Source organism: Scyliorhinus torazame, chromosome 18 (assembly GCF_047496885.1).
Source record: "Scyliorhinus torazame isolate Kashiwa2021f chromosome 18, sScyTor2.1, whole genome shotgun sequence".
NCBI lineage: Eukaryota > Metazoa > Chordata > Chondrichthyes > Carcharhiniformes > Scyliorhinidae > Scyliorhinus > Scyliorhinus torazame.
The window spans coordinates 138576753-138589760 of NC_092724.1; the positions used below are offsets into that span (position 1 = coordinate 138576753).

General features: G+C 47.3%; 1 protein-coding gene across 5 annotated transcripts in view; it reads left to right on the forward strand.

Moving 5' to 3' along the window:
- bahcc1b (BAH domain and coiled-coil containing 1b) overlaps window positions 1-13008 on the forward strand; it is a 305394-nt gene that overhangs the window by 68873 nt on the left and 223513 nt on the right. The gene's annotated exons all lie outside the window — the stretch shown is intronic.

A 13008-nucleotide genomic window follows, 5' to 3' on the forward strand; every position in this document is an offset into this window, starting at 1 on the left:
AACCCGTTATGGCCAGTGGGTCAGCCGACTCCTGACCAGTTTGACACCTGGGGCGAAATTCTCCAGAAACGGCGCGATGTCCGTCGACTGGCGCCCAAAACGGCGCAAATCAGACGGGCATCGCGCCGCCCCAAAGGTGCGGAATCCTCCGCATCTTTGGGGGCCAAGCCCCAACATTGAGGGGCTAGGTCAGTGCCGGACGGATTTCCGCCCCGCCAGCTGGCGCGGAAATTACATCTCCGGGCGGCGCATGCGCGGGAGCGTCAGTGGCCGCTGACAGTTTCCCACGCATGCGCAGTGGAGACCGTGGCGGAGGCGGAAGGGAAAGAGTGCCCCCACGGCACAGGCCCGCCCACGGATCGGTGGGCCCCGATCGCGGGCCAGGCCACCGTGGGGGCACCCCCCAGGGCCAGATCGCCCCGCACCCCCCCCCAGGACCCCGGAGCCCGCCCACGCCGCCTTGTCCCGCCGGTAAGGTAGGTGGTTCAATTTACGCCGGCGGGACAGGCATTTTAGCGGCGGGACTTCGGCCCATCCGGGCCGGAGAATCGAGCGGGGGGGCCCACCAACCGGCGTGCCGCGATTTCCCCCCCCCCCCACCCCGAGAGCTGCTGGGACCTTGGTTTGGTTTCTTGTCCCAAAACTGCACCTCTGGACAGTGCAGCATTCTGTCTGAACTGCATCTGAGTGTCAGAATAGATTTTTGCACTCTTGTCTCTGGAATCGGATTTGAACCCACGACCTTCTGACACCGAGGCGAGAGTACCTACCGACTGAACCAAGGCTGACATGTATAATGACTCAGCGCTGGCAAGAATGGAAATATGGTTTCCTTTAATGCACTTCATTAGAGAATATATTTTAACAATGCACAGAAAGCTCTTAATGTGGTTTTGCATTATCAAAACCCACTCTGCCTTCCTATTTTGGTCATAATTCAAATTAATATTGATGTAAGTAATGTGAATGATTCACCAGCAATTGTACAGTTATTGTGAATCTGCAAATACACCATTCTAGCATCTGGCATATAGTCCTGTGTTTAACTGAAGATGCTATCACTTCATCAACAGACATATGCTTAATAGCCTAGATCAAATTTTAATTGTAATTATTAAAATCCTTTGCGACATCATACATTAAATAGCTTGTGTTGACATTGTGTCGGTGCACCTGACTAGGGCAGATGCACAGTGACATGCAGCATATGTAAATTCATTGATAACCATTCATTTCAAGGGTCACGATTCACTCATGTTATTTACCTAGTTTGCAATGTAAACAATTTAATATGCAACTGATCCTCAATACCAGAGGTCGTGGTTAAAAAAAAAATATTTTATATTTTCTGGAGCAGAACAAGGGTCTTTTGGCTGGTCAAGTCTGTGCTGATAATAACTGTTTAACTGTAATGATCGACTTCCGGTGACGGCGGGCGGGAGGCGGCCGCACAATGGAGAGCCCCCGCTCGGGAACGGCAATTTCGGGGCTTTAAGCCCGGTCCCAGGGTCCGCGGAGGCGGCAGAAGAAGGGAGAAGGCACGGAGGAGGCACTGAGAAGACACAGGAGGGAAAAAAAACCCAAAGAAAAATGTCGAGGGTGAGCAGAAAAACGGCCGAAATAAAACCAGCTGGAGGTCCGTCGGGGAGTGGAAAGGTCACTGCGGGGCCACCAGGAAAAATGGAGGCTGGAGCACCAGGGAAGGCCGCACTGCTTACGGCTGAAGAAATAACCAAGGTGATGGCTGCGGAATTTGAAAAGCAGTTGGCGCAGATTGCGAAATGCATGGAGACGGTGAGGAAGGAGATGAGGGAGACTTTGACTGTGCTGGTGGAGGAGGCGGTTTCCCCGGTGAGGACGGAGGTGGCGAGCGCAGTGGCGGAGGTGCGAGAGCAAGGGGAGGCGCTGAAGGAAGTGGAGGAGCCGTTATTGCAGCACGGTGATCAACTTGCCTCGATGGGGAAGGAGATGCGGAAGGTGATGGACACTAACAAGGATCTGCGAGGAAAAATGGAAGACCTGGAAAATAGATCCAGGCAACAGAACTTGAGGATTGTGGGGCTGTCCGAAGGAGTTGAAGGACCGAAGCCGACTGAGTATTTTGCCGCGATGCTGGCAAAACTACTGGGGGAGGGGGAGGACCCCTCCCGATATGAACTGGATCGGGCTCATCGGTCATGGAGGCCTGTACCAAAGGCGAGTGAGCCGCCAAGGGCAGTGACTCTGTGCTTCCGTAGGTACAGTGTGAAGGAGAAGGTCCTGAGCTGGGCCAAGCAGAAGCGGGTGGTGCAGTGGGCTGGAGCTGGTATACGTGTATACCAGGACTTTACGGTGGAGCTGGCAAGGAAGCGGGCTGCCTTCAACCGGGTGAAGAGGGCACTGTACATTAGCAAGGTGCGGTGCGGCATTGTATATCCAGCGAAGCTGAGGGTGACTTACAAGCTCAGGGACTTTTATTTTGGAACGGCGGAAGCAGCGGAGGAGTTTACGAAAGCAGAAGGACTGTGGCAGAACTGACAAACTGAGGAATGGCCATGTGCCGATGTAACCTCATGACTGTATTTTCTTCTTTTTTGTATCACTGCGCGCGGGTGTAGAGATTAAAGGAGCCAAGGTCGTATATATTTGGACGTGGGAAGGGACGGGACTTTCACTCGAAATGAGAGTTCTTTGGGGTGTAGGTGGATAGGTGGGGTTTGTGTGCTAAAAGGGGATCTTTGGGCTTTCCTGGGGCCGGGCAAGTGGGAAAGGGACCTGGGCGGGGGCCTCCACGCTGGCCGGTGTGTGCCGGCCAGTGAACGGGAGTGAGGTGGGGGAGGGGCTGCGGCCATCGGAGCCTGGCAGAACAGGGTCCGAGTGGTCTAGCCGGGGTGGAAAGTTGGGGGGGAAGGAACCGAGGGTAGGGGAGGAGTTTTACAAGAGGCAGTGGACGGGAGGAGCTGGAGACCGGGTGTGGGGGGTGGGGGGTGGGAGCTGTGTAAGATTAAGGGTGACTACGGGTAATCCCTGATTTATTTTTGTCATTTGTTTATGTAAACATGCGGGTTGAGGTTTGGGGGTTGGTGGGTAGATGGGATCGTTGTTGTTATTATGGGGACTGACATATCTTGCTGATTATTGTTTATCGTTGATGGATGTAAATGTGGGAGAAAATGTGAAAATGGAGGAGAATAAAATTTTTAAAAAACTGTAATGATCTACTTTTATTCCCATTTCATTGTCCTTTCCCCGTTGCCTTCTCCTTTTGGAATATTTATTCATTCTTTTCCCCTATTTGTCACGTACTCTCTTTCTCAGTAGGCACATGCCACAAATTGTTCCATTTGTAAGAACGCTTGGTGTTCTTTTAACTTTCCCCTCTATGTTTCTAGTAATAATTACAGAACTGCATGGAAATTCCAACCGAAAAATGCACCGTTCGGCCCATCAGTCCATGTTGGTGCTTGTCCTCCAATTCCGAGTCTAAACTCTGTTGGTGATTTGTCAATCTGTGAAAACAATCATTCATGACGGTATTTGCCCTCTCAAAACCCTTCCATCATTCTGACAACCTCTATTTGATCTACTTTTCATCTTCTCTGCTCCTGGGAAACTAGTCTTTATTTTCTCTAGTTTATTTAAAAAATATAACCGACCTCTTATTTCCGAGAATAATTCTAGTGAACCTTCCTGTGGTCCTAATATTTTTCTTCTAATCACGTGCCCAGATTTGACTGCAATACTTCAACTTTACCAATGTCTTATACAACTTTAACATCACTTCTTTGGCTTCATAGGGGCTAAAGAGCTGGCTTTTGAAGCAGACAAGGCAGGCCAGCAGTGTGGGTTCAATTCCCGTACCAGCCTCCCCGAACAGGTGCCGGAATGTGGCGACTAGGGGCTTTTCACAGTAACTTCATTTGAAGCCTACTTGTGACAATAAGCGATATTCATTTTCATATTCAATACACCTATATATAGAAGCCAGAATTCACAGATCGTTTTTTAATTATTTTTTTCTGACTGCATTGTTGCCCTTAAAGAAAAATAGCGCTGCTTCCTCCAATCTCAGTGCTCTTTTAATTAAAAAAAAAAATTCTTTAGGGTACAGTTACTGTCGTAGATTTCGCAGTTTAGAACTGTATCCACCACCTATTTGCCCACACAAACCCACCAATGACCTTCTGCATTCTCTCTTGTGGTTTGCTGGGTCTCTTATATATATTGTCATAAAACATCAATAGAATTCTTCTAGTCATTAATTCCCAAACCATTTATATGCATGGAAAAGAAGAGACATATCCAATACAGATCCCTGGGGAACACAGCACCAACATTCCGTCAATCTGGTAAATATCCATTTTCTCCCCACCCTTTGCTTTATGTCCCCTTTCCACAACTTGAACGCAGGCAGCTCTCTTCGCTTGCACATACACTCTTTGCTTTTGCATTCGAGAGCTATCATCTTAAAGATAGATTAAATGTATTAACTGATATCCTGGGCGAAATTCTCCCGAAACGGCGCGATGTCCGCCGACTGGCGCCCAAAATGGCGCCTATCAGACGGGCACGCGCCGCCCCAAAGGTGGAGAGAGTCTCTTCCGCCTCCGCCATGGTGGAGACCGTGGCGGAGGCGGAAGGGAAAGAGTGTCCCCACGGCACAGGCCCGCCCGCGGATCGGTGGGCCACGATCGCGGGCCAGGCCACCGTGGGGGCACCCCCCGGGGCCAGATCGCCCCGCGCCCCCCCCAGGACCACGGAGCCCGCCCACGCCGCCTTTTCCTGCCGTTCAAAAGGTGGTTTAATCCACGCCGGCAGGACAGGCAATTTATCGGCGGGACTTTGGCCCATCCGGGCCAGAGAATCCAGCAGGGGGGCCCGCCAACCGGCGCGGCGCGATTCCCGCCCCCGCCCAATCCCCGGTGCCGGAGACTTCGGCAACCGGCGGGATTCACGCCAGCCCCCGGCGATTCTCCGACCCGGCGGGGGGTCGGAGAATGACGCCCCCTATTAGTGCTTTCCTGCAAGTTCAATGTTAACCAGCTGCCCGATGGGGATGAAAGAAAAAGTAGCAGCAGTGTGAGAGGGAAAGAAAAAAACAAATAGAGCCTGAGGCAACTTGATATTCGTCGTAAATTGAACTTTAGCCTAATTCTTGATGAAACTGATGCTGAGTATTGACGATAGAAACAGGGAATGCTGTGAGGGGTGCTGTGGATGCTGGAATTGAATGAAGAACCTGGCAATCCTGGGGGTGGGTGGAATTGGAGGCCCTGCTGTTCGTAAAGGCTGGGCCTCATTATCACACTGTAGGGCCAATGATTGGGAGAGAACATTGATGATGAAAGGAGTGGGACTGTCCCTGGCAATGGATAGCAAGCTTCAGACCCATGCACTCTGATTGTGTGTGGTGGGAGTTAGGGGTGAGGGAGACTAACAATTGAAAGCAGCGGGTGGGAGGGAAGGTTTTTAATATCAGATGGGTGAAGGTGGCAATTGGGATGGGGTGACTGTTTGAGATTGGATGGATGAGGTGTTCAGGAGTAGGTGTAAGACCGGAGATTGTGATTGGTGGTGTGGCGAAAGGCATCCTCGAGTGAATCTGGGAGTACCACCGCTCCCTCTGACCCATAAAGAAAGCTAAAGGAGCCATTTAACGTGGGGAATCAGCAGGTCTCAATTTGGAAAATCTGTCAGGAATTCTAGCCTCTGCCTCTTTTAAAGTTAAGTTGCAGCACAACCAATGCCATGAGGCCATACCTTTGGTATGTTAATTAGCTGGCCGGATGCCTTTTGTGGTTGTTTAATCCATTGCCTGACCTCTGAGGCAAGATTGTTTTCCGAGTCGGGAAAATTCATGCTTTTAAAGAGATGGCAGAGTGGGGGACCCAATGGTAATGTCCCAGCCCCATTTCCAACAGATCCCATTTTTGCAGGCAGGGTAAGGCGGATGAGGCATGATTCACACAGGAGGGAAGTCCAAATTCAGCAGCGCCATATTAACATAGCTCTGAGTTCAAACACATTCTATTTTGGTTGGTCCAGGGGTGTTAACCCACAGTGTGGGAATCACAAATTTATGCAGTAGGCATAAGTGCCCTTGTAGGGTGGATGACATGTCTGTTTAATGTCACGATCGGAAGATTTTCAAGGCCCTTGTTCTTTAAACATGAAAAAAAAAGACCAAATCTATGAGTGAGATTTAGAAAGAAACCCTCTGATGGGCTACTTTAATTGACAGGCTTCTGGTGTAAGCTAGAAAAGAAAATGCCTGTTCATGCATTTTTACTGGGGACCGTTGTTGACATTGCCTGAGGGTTATTATTATGTCATTCTGAAAGTGTGGCCGAGTTTCAAATGCTAGAGTTATCTCAGCAGGGTTTTTTAGTTCAGTTTGATTGACAGCTTAAAGAGGCTATTAAAGGATTAGATAACTTTGATGTGGACTCTGTGTAGAAGTAGGTTTGTTCTTATAAGCGATTAACCACTTTAGGAGATTTAAAAGCTTTGAATGGGTTTCATGAACTGGAATTATTTTCATTATCAAGTATGTATGAGCGAGAGCTGTATTAGATTGTTAAAAGTTTTACTTCATCTCCATTGGCTTCTGAGGTCAGTCTATTGTGGACACTGGATAAGTGGTTTTGGAGGTGGCACTGGGGATATGACAGGCCACGTGGTATGGGTGGGGGGCATGAGTTGGCATGCATGTGGCATGGGAGGATGAGTGGGGGGCATGGGTTGACATGCAGAGGTCATGTGGGGTGGCTGAGAGGGTTTGAGGGGTGAGGGCTAAAGGGCCCAAAAGCTTCTAAAACAACTGGGATGACGAGCAAAACAACTGGGGTAACCAGCCCACCCTGGCACTCGCTTGCCCTTGTGGCTGCCCAGAATCTGCTTCTGCATTTCGTGGGCCCATACCTAACCAGGGTTCCCAAAACAGCTACAAACTATCATCAGAACATTGAAAGTCCCTTAAATTTCTAAATTGGGAGAGAAAAGGGTATCTTTGTAAGTTTCAATCAGTAAAGCTTAAACATATTGTGAGTCAAGGCAACAGAAAATACCCTTCACGATCGCCAGTTTATCATAACATCTTTGTCATTGCATCTTAACCATGGCAAATAAAATTTGAAACTTGTTTTGTAAGCACTGCAGGCAAGCCCAGGATGTACAAGTGCACAGGGACAAGACTAATGATCTCATTTTTACAAACCAAACTCTACATTTCCTGAGCAGCAAATAATAGAAAAGCACAAATTGACATTGAAAAGAGTGGAAAGGGTACTTAAGGATCCTTGTGATCATGGATTTAAAAGAAAAATAATTTACGGGATGTGGGCGTCGCTGGCCAGGCCAGCATTTATTGCCCAATCCTAGTTACCCTTCAGAAGGTGGTGGTGAGCTGCGTTCTTGAACAGCAGGAGTCCCTGAGGTGTAGCTATGCCCACAGTGCTGTTAGGGAGGGATTTCCAGTGACAGTGAGGGAACAGTGATATATTTCCAAGTCGGGATGGTGAGGGGCTTGGAGGGGAACCTCCAGGTGATGGGGTTCCCAGGTATCTGGTGTCTTTACAGGGCGGCATGGTAGCATAGTGGTTAGCACTGTCACTTCACAGATCCAGGGTCCCAGGTTCGATTCCTGGCTTGGGTTACTGTCTGTGTGGAGTTTGCACTTTCTCCCTGTGTATGCGTGGGTTTCCTCCGGGTGCTCCGGTTTCCTCCCACAGTCCAAAGATTTGCAGGTTAGGTGGATTGGCCATGCTAAATTGCCCTTGGTGTCCAAAAGGGTTGGGTTGTGGGGACAGGGTGGAGGTGCGGGCTTAAATGGGTTTATCTTTCGATGGGCTGAATGGCCTTCCGCACTGTAAATTCTATGTTAACGACAGCACTGGGCGAATACACAATGCAGGCTTTAGGGGGAGCAACGGTTAATGGACCAGATTCTTATTTTTGTAGTCAGGAGGGATCCCCCTGGGATGACAGATCCGCGACGACACTGAAATTTAATTTCAGGTGAGCCAGTAGCATTTCTCATGACTCTGGGCAGTTTTATGCTGATATAAAATGTGGTTTAATGTAAACGGTAGCAGCTTCTCTCCCCACTCCAGTTTGGAAATGACTGATAGCGATGTTATCATCTGAACACTTAACACACTCATATCAAGTTCCTCTTTTATTTTAATGGAAGTGTTAATTCATTTAAAATGTATCATTCAAATCTCCAATATGATAGCAGAACTTGATATGAACACGTTAAGCATTTGTTATTTCCAGACAATAATCTTTACATTTAAAAAAAATTAACGTACGATCTATAATTGATCTCTATCAAACAGTGAAAAAGAAGTGAATATGTTCAAAACACAAAAGGCGAATCAATCTCATTGTTCTCATTGTGTTAAAGGTCTCCCACAAGCATAACTCTCTCAATTTCCCCGTGATAAAACTCTGACTTAAAGATATTTTTTTATCCCTCCCAAGATTGATAAACCTAACTGTTATAGATTTGGAAATGTATTTCAAGTCCACGGTACAACCAAAGTGATCCACTGCTGACAATAGTGCTTGTTTTTATGTGTATGGTGCCTGAGTGTATATGTGTACCCGTGTGCTATCCCCAGTGGTTTTGGCTGGGAATTCTGGTAACTATACATCAAAGCGTCCAGACTTGCCAGTGCCACAAGTGTACCATGTGATATTTCTGGTCAAACTGATGAGAAGGCCTCACTTCCTGTGAAACCAACTGACTTTCTGAAACATTATCCATTTAACAGAATTAAAGAAGCACGTGTCCTTGTTAATGACACAGGTTGTACCCTGAATCTATAGAATCCCTTACATCTCATAATCTCCATGTCAGTTTAAAGGGGAACTTGATCTTATCTGTGGGATAGTTTACTAACAAACGCAGCTCCCTGCCTCGCATTCTTAACCGGCTGCTGTGTTGTGGCAATATCAGGGTGGTAATGTTGTGCCTGGGTGAAAAAAAAATCATTGCTGCTTCTCACTGTAGAACACTCAATTCTGACATGTTAACCTTCTAGATGCATTTTCAGTTTTGAGAAGAAGTGTGCCTGTTTGCATTTATTTTGTGAGCTGAGGGTTTTGGGGGAAAATTGCATGCCAAACCTACGGACTGCATGCAGGCAGGTCATCTCTCCGGGTTATTACTAGGAATAGCGAGGCAGCAGTGTTACACAGGACCAGACTCTGGCAGAGGATTCATGTGAGTAAACAAACAAAATCTGCTGTCCCTCTCAACAGGCTTGCATTTCCCCCTTTAAGTTTAGCGTCAGCCAAATAGTGATCTTCTGCGCACTCGGGCTGATTTACAAGTTGAACTATAAATCTTTATGTTTATGAAGTTAGCTGGAGAACCTCACATTCATTTAGAGAAGTGGCTTGGCTCTCTCATGTACTTGAAAAACTATTTTATAAATCATTACCGTGCTCCTGGAAAGTAAATGTGGAGATGAAAAGGTTCATTAACAAGACATTTCAGATTGAATTTGAGATTAGTGGTGCAATAAAGAGACCCCACCCAGTACACACAGTGAGTGGATTCTTCGAGTGGTTCACAGTACATAAATGCATAGTGTTTCTCGAGTGCATGATCTATGAAGGATTTCACAATGTGTTCTCATGTTACAAAAGGTCACTATTAATTGCCTTTGTGTGACATGGTGATTTGTAAAAACATTGCTGCTATAACAAGTCACACATAATACATTAAGAATGTTAATAAATTAATACAGTTCTAATAAAGGTTTTCTCATAGTTTTGAAACCACTCAAATGGAGTACGTTTACGACTCTCTTTAGGACCTGCCATTCGCTATTATTATGTTTCTTGGAGCTCTGGGTGAGGATCATTTAAAGGAATGATGTTGGCAGCCTGGGGAATTTCAAGCAGGTCCCGCTCCCACAAGAGCCAGGAACAGCCTGCCCTGGGATCTCTGCTGAAACATTGTTGTGTTGCTTCTGGAAGTCCACTCACAGTGCACCAGATGCTGTACGTGCCTGCAGCCTGTGCATTTGCAGTTTGGTGTTGACGTTAGTTCATAATATTGTACTCACTACACATCCTTTCTCCACAAAAGTACTGATGGGAAAGATGACAGAATTATAGAATCGCTACAGAGCAGAAGGAGGCCATTCGCCCCATCAGGTCTGCACCGGGTCTGAAAGAACACCCTACCGAGGCCCAATCCCACTGTCCTATCCCTGTAACCCCACCTAATCTTTGGTCAGTCTGGAACAATTTAGCATGGCCAAAACACCTAGCCTACACATCTTTGACTGTGGGAGGAAACCGGAGCGCCCAGAGGAAAGCCACGCTGACACGGGGAGAATGTACAAGCCACAGAGACACGGGGAGAATGTGCAAACTCCACACAAATAGTCAGCCAAGGTCGGAATTGAACCCAGGTCCCTGGCGCTGTGAGGCAGCAGTGATAACCACTCTGTGCCACCGTGCCGCCCTGTGATCAGATCAAGGCAAATGTAATGCTGCGTGAGGTTGAACGGGAAGTGCAAAAGAGGAACCAAAAGAGAGCGACAAACATATCATTGTACAAGGATGAACAGTCAGTGCACGTGGTGACAGCATTGGTCCTGAATACGATGATGCACAAAAAAGGCTGGACCTGGGCAATAGTTCTCCCGTTACAGTGCAGAGGGCTGCAAAATAATTCATCTCTGCTGTTCCATTTTAAAGAGCTATTACCAAATATTGCCATAGGTTTTTACATTTAATACTAGAAAATCGACTCCTGCAATGTATGTGACAATCAGATCATGTAGCAAAGATTCCAATGTAATTATGTTTGTAACTTATCCATTTTAATTAAACAGCTGAAGGAAGTGTGGGATAAGGATTGGGCCAACATGCCTTATCTCTGCACACCTTGGACAATCTAACCAGGTTTTCCTCCTCCTGTTTAACCTGCATTCGAAAAGCCCTGCATAAATATTCCCTGACTCAGAAACGATTAAGCAAAACTCCCAATGTATCTGCCCACCACCTGTCTATTCATCTCTCTCTCTACTGGCAACACCAAAATAAGTGAAGGACCCATTGCTCTCCATGCAGTGTTTGATAATCTCAGTCTATATGTACCTTTATAACACTCAGTTACATCTCAAGCAGATATTGATCCAGCTACTTTTTGAAGAGGTTAATTAAGACATCATTGACCGCTTTTTCCTGACGGCCTGCTCCAGATCTTCATTACTCCTTGGGGGCAGAGAATCTAATGTATAGCTTTAACTATCCACAGTCTAATTTTATGTTTACTATGCAAGTTATCTCACATTGCAATCTGTTCACATTGTAACACATATACAGTACTTTTTTAACATTATGAAGATTGGGATTGTACTTAATGGAGTGGCACGGTGGCACAGTGGTGAGCACTGCTGTTTCACAGCGCCAGGGACCCGGGTTCAATTCCGACCTCGGGTGACCGTCTGTGTGGAGTTTGCACTGTCTCCCCGTGTCTGTGTGGGTTTTCTCCGGGTGTTTCGGTTTCCTCCCACAGTGTGCAGGTTAGGTGGATTGGCTATGCTAAATTGGCCCTAGATGGGGTTACAGGGATGGTGTGGGGTCTGGGCCGAGGTAGGGTTCTGTTTCAGAGGGCCAGTGCAGACTCGATGGGCCGAATGGCCTCCTTCTGCACTGCAGGGATTCTATAATTCTTTCCCAGTGAAAGCAATTCCTCTTGTGTAAGTATCACTGCAGAATTCCCAAGTCCGAGTCACATACTCTGAACATGGTTGAAGGAGCCAATCTGTTTTTGAATATTCAGTGCTGCAACTGCACACAGATATCCTCCCCACTCTTACAAATGAGATCAGAATAATGGACAAGATTCTCCGTATGTGCAGTTACGGGCGGCTATGGGACTCCATTCCCACAGACCTGAATGGTGGGATCCCGTGCTGGATTCTGCACCAGGAATCTAATTAATTATGCATAAGTGAGTCTCCCCTGACTCAGGACCCTAGTCTCAGAAGCAACTACGTCACTCTCCATCTTGATGAAGAACCATCATGTTGGGCAGCACAGTAGCACAGTGGTTAGCACAGTTGCTTCACAGTTCCAGGGTCCCAGGTTCGATTCCTGGCTTGGGTCACTGTCTGTGGGGAGTCTGCACATCCTCCCCGTGTCTGCGTGGGTTACCTCCGGGTGCTCCGGTTTCCTCCCACAGTCCAAAGATGTGTGGGTTAGGTGGATTGGCCATGCTAAATTGCCCTTAGTATCCAAAAGTGTTAAGTGGGGTTACTGGGTTACGGGGATAGGGTGGAAGTGTGGGCTTGGGTAGGATGCTCTGTCCAAGGGCCGGTGCAGATCCAATGGGCCGAATGGCCTCCTGCACTGTAAATTCTATGATTCTATGATATTAAAGTTGCTAATCTCCAAGGGGCCTCACACAACTAGGTTGCTAGTGATTCCTTTCTTATTACACAATAACCTGTCTAGGATGGCCTGTTCTCAACATATTAGTCCAGAAAACCATCTTGTATACACTTAAGGAATTCTTCCTCTATGGTATTGTTACTAATTTGATCTGCCCAATCTTATGGGTCCAATTCTGGCCTCGGGTGACTATCTGTGTGGAGTTTGCACTTTCTCCCTGTATCTGCGTCGGTTTTGTCCCCCAGTCCAAAGATATACATGTTAGGTGGATTGGCCATGCTAAATTGCCCCTTAGTGTCCACAAGGTTGGGTGGGGTTTCCGGGTTACAGGGATAGGGTGGAGGCGTGGGCTTAAGTAGGGTTCTCTTTCCAAGGGCCGGTGCAGACTTGATGGGCCAAATGGCCTCCTTCTGCATTGTAAATTCTATGATTCTATGATTAATGTCACCCATAATTAGAAATGTTCCTTTATTGCATGCTTCTCTCATTTCCTGTTTAATGCCATTCCCAACATCACCCCTACAGTTTGGAGGTCTGTATAAAACCCCCACTAATGTTTTTGCCCCTTGGTGTCCTCCGCTCTACCCTTACAGATTCCACATCATTGGA